Here is a 3,217-nt window from a genome sequence, read left to right on the forward strand (position 1 = left end):
TTAACAGTTTTATATGAAGAAAAAAGACACAAGTATATGTCTTATCTCCAAGGGCAGCAGATTCACTCTTGTATAAATGCAGCTGACAAAACTAACCTTTTCTTTTTCTGCAGAATTTACTCCTGTTCCTACTCACAAAAATTAAAAAAAAAGTACACATATTCTTGGCAGTAGAAGACTACATCGTAAATGGGTTTTCATTACTAAAATTCATCATATTCAGAAAAAAAAAATAAATGGAGGTGCTGGGTATCGATCCCAGTACCTCTCGCATGCTAAGCGAGCGCTCTACCATCTGAGCTACACCCCCGGACGGGAAACAAGGGGGCACTCGAATCGCTTTTCAAACCGCAAACGAGATAGAACGGGTGAGTGAAACAACGCGCTTTCTTCGTCGTCCTTGTTCGAAAGACACGGACGCCAACGGATGCCCGCTAGCGAGTGTCTTCAAGGACGTCCGGCTTTATGAGGTGTAGTGCTGCTCTCTATGCTGCTCTGGTAATAGAATACTGTGGTTTTAGGGGACAAAACGACAATATGGTTAAGAGGCACGCCGTAGTGGGAGACTCCAGATTGTTTCGACCACCTACGGGTTCCTCAACCTGCACCTAAATCTAAGCACCTAAGTCTATTACATTTCTTCTTTGTCGGAATGAGGCCGCGTATATTTACGATAATGACGGCATATTTACCAAATTGACATGAAGGCGTTTTACGTTGCTGTGTTATCAAGGGGTTTTGAGATTGTGCGCACCCGAAATTTGGGGGACACAAAACGCCAGGCGCATGAAAGTACGCTAAAATATGTGCAAAGGTACGAAAGCAGGGCGTGGGGCTTTGTGTACGCAAAGACCCCTTTGTGTGCTGTTTTCTAAAACTCCCTATATTGTCTTTTATTTTCTCTTTTCTTTCTTCTGCCTGCATTCATTTAGAGCCTTCATCGCCCTTGCATAATAGTACTGAATGCATCTGCGCCGGCCGACCTCGCTGGTTTTAAATAAATAACTATTTCGCTAATAAAAATACGTATAGCCCTTCTTTGCCTAGCCGATGAATAATCCCCAAAGCATAGTAGCAGTGGTACCCAGAGGGATAGAGATGAAATGAATTTCTATGATGATTTAGCGGTAACTGCGAGAGGAATGGCCGAGCATTACGTGGCATCTCTTTGAGGTCCCGAATGCATGATTTAAGCCGAGTTCACGACGTTGCAAAATGTTGTTTAGGAGCTTACTCGGCACACGTCCTGCTTCTTCGTGCAGCGAAGTGAGACTAACGGTGGTGCGGAGCAGACCGGCGTCAGTGGCACTATGTTTATCTACCACCGTAAGCGGCTTCCCACACTTCATACTCATACACGTTTTCTCCACTTTCACATTTGTAATGCTCGCGCATTAAAAATTAAAAAAGAATGGAGTTTCACACTGGAGGGGGTGGGTATTGATTCCAGTACCGCTCGCATGCTAAGCGAGTGCTCTACCGTCGAAGATACACCACTCGGACGGGGGAACAGCGCAGCCTCAAACATTTTGAGAAACTTGCCGCGTTCCTTCGCCTCAACGCGTTTCTTCATCGACTCATGTTGAATAAGGATTAGCGGCTATTTGAGGCTGAATAACTGAGAGAGCTCCGCATACCGTACTTCCCCCCGTAGGACTTCTTTCAACGTCAACCTCGCCTCCTTCTCCTTCTTACCAAACTACGTGACAACCACGTGATAACATTCGTTGTCACCGGCTGCGGTAGCCTTCCGTTGCTGAGCGCGAGATCGCGGGCTCGACTCCCGGCCGCGGCGGCCGTATTTCAATGGAGGCAAAAAGCAAAAATGCGCGCGTATTTATATTTAAATGCACCAAGTGGTAAAAAATATTCTGGAGTCCGCCTTGATGAAAAATAAATTTTCTGCAATGCACGGCTAACTCGCTGAAGAAAAAATGTCATAAACAAGCAACTACGGCTTCTCAATGACTACTTGAAATCAGAAAGGGACGTCACAAGACTTACATTCAAGGTCAGCGTCGGCCGGTTCAACAAATAAATATTTGCTATTCCAAAACATCAATCAGATTAATATAGATTTCGTCATGTCTTGTGCTGCTCTGAATGCAACTCGTTATTGACAAGTGTATGTCAGTTGTACAAGATAAATGTATGTGTAATATGTTCTTACTCTTAGAACGCGTTTCGTGCTGGTGTAAAACATTTTCTGCTCAACTAATACTGGATCGCTTTTGTTGCCAAAGAATGAGATCGAGGTTGGCTCACTTCTTGTGTAACATCTCTTGCGTTTGGCACAGTTTTACAATACTGCTATATTGTGATGCACCATTGAATGATATAAAATGTGTGCAAAGGGGCATGAAAATTGAGAGCCGTAGTCGAAGACAATGCCAGCAAGAAGGCGGCAATCACATTTATACTAAGGTCAGTCAAAGCACACAAATTGTCTTTATCGGCTCGAGGCGTTCGAGCATTCACAATGATAGCAAGGTTTAGCGTGGCGCTTGAACTCCAGGGAGTGTGTTTTAAGTATACACTGTAAACTAGTTTAACCCCCTAAAAGTGCAGATGAGTGCAAATCTGTCTATAACTCACACCCTTAAAATCCAAAAGGGTGTGAGGGTGTGAGGGTGTGAGGGTGTGAGGGTGTGAGTTATAGATATAGACACGCCCACATCCACACTCAAGGACGTAAATTAGTTTACAGTGCACGCGGGTGCTGTATTTCGGATGAAGGCAGCGCGTAAGGCCATTCGTGTGCGCAGAACGAACAGCACCCTCGAAGGTACTAGGCGTCTATGAATGCTGAAGGGGTTTCGGAACGCCGCCAAGGATGCTGTCGGTGCTAAGTCTACCGGCGCTAACATATGAGGCAGAAACGAAGAATATTACGCGTAACGTTAAGAGACAGGAAGAGAGCGGTGCTGATCGGAGAGCAAACGGGGTTAGCCGATATTCTAATTTACATTAGCAGAAACAAATGCAGCTGGGAAGGCCTTGTAATGCGTAGGTTAGATAATCGGTGAACCATTAAGGTGACAGAAGGGGTGCCAAGAGAACAGAAGCACAGTCGAGGATGACAGAAAAATAAGGTGATGAAATTAGTAAATTGGGAGGCGCGAGTTGGGAATCAGTTAGCGCGTTGAGGAGGAGCGCGAAAGATCGTCGATTACACGGGACAAAAAAATGCCCTGCCTTGAGCTGTGAGCAATTTACG

The 3,217-nt window shown here is 45.1% G+C and overlaps 1 non-coding gene across 1 annotated transcript; it reads right to left on the minus strand.

Moving 5' to 3' along the window:
* Positions 1 to 237: 237 nt before the first annotated feature.
* On the minus strand, positions 238 to 310 carry TRNAA-AGC (transfer RNA alanine (anticodon AGC)). The gene has a single exon. It is a non-coding gene; the product is annotated as a tRNA-Ala (tRNA).
* Between the last annotated feature and the right edge of the window lie 2,907 nt (positions 311 to 3,217).

Source organism: Dermacentor andersoni, chromosome 3 (genome assembly GCF_023375885.2).
Source record: "Dermacentor andersoni chromosome 3, qqDerAnde1_hic_scaffold, whole genome shotgun sequence".
NCBI lineage: Eukaryota > Metazoa > Arthropoda > Arachnida > Ixodida > Ixodidae > Dermacentor > Dermacentor andersoni.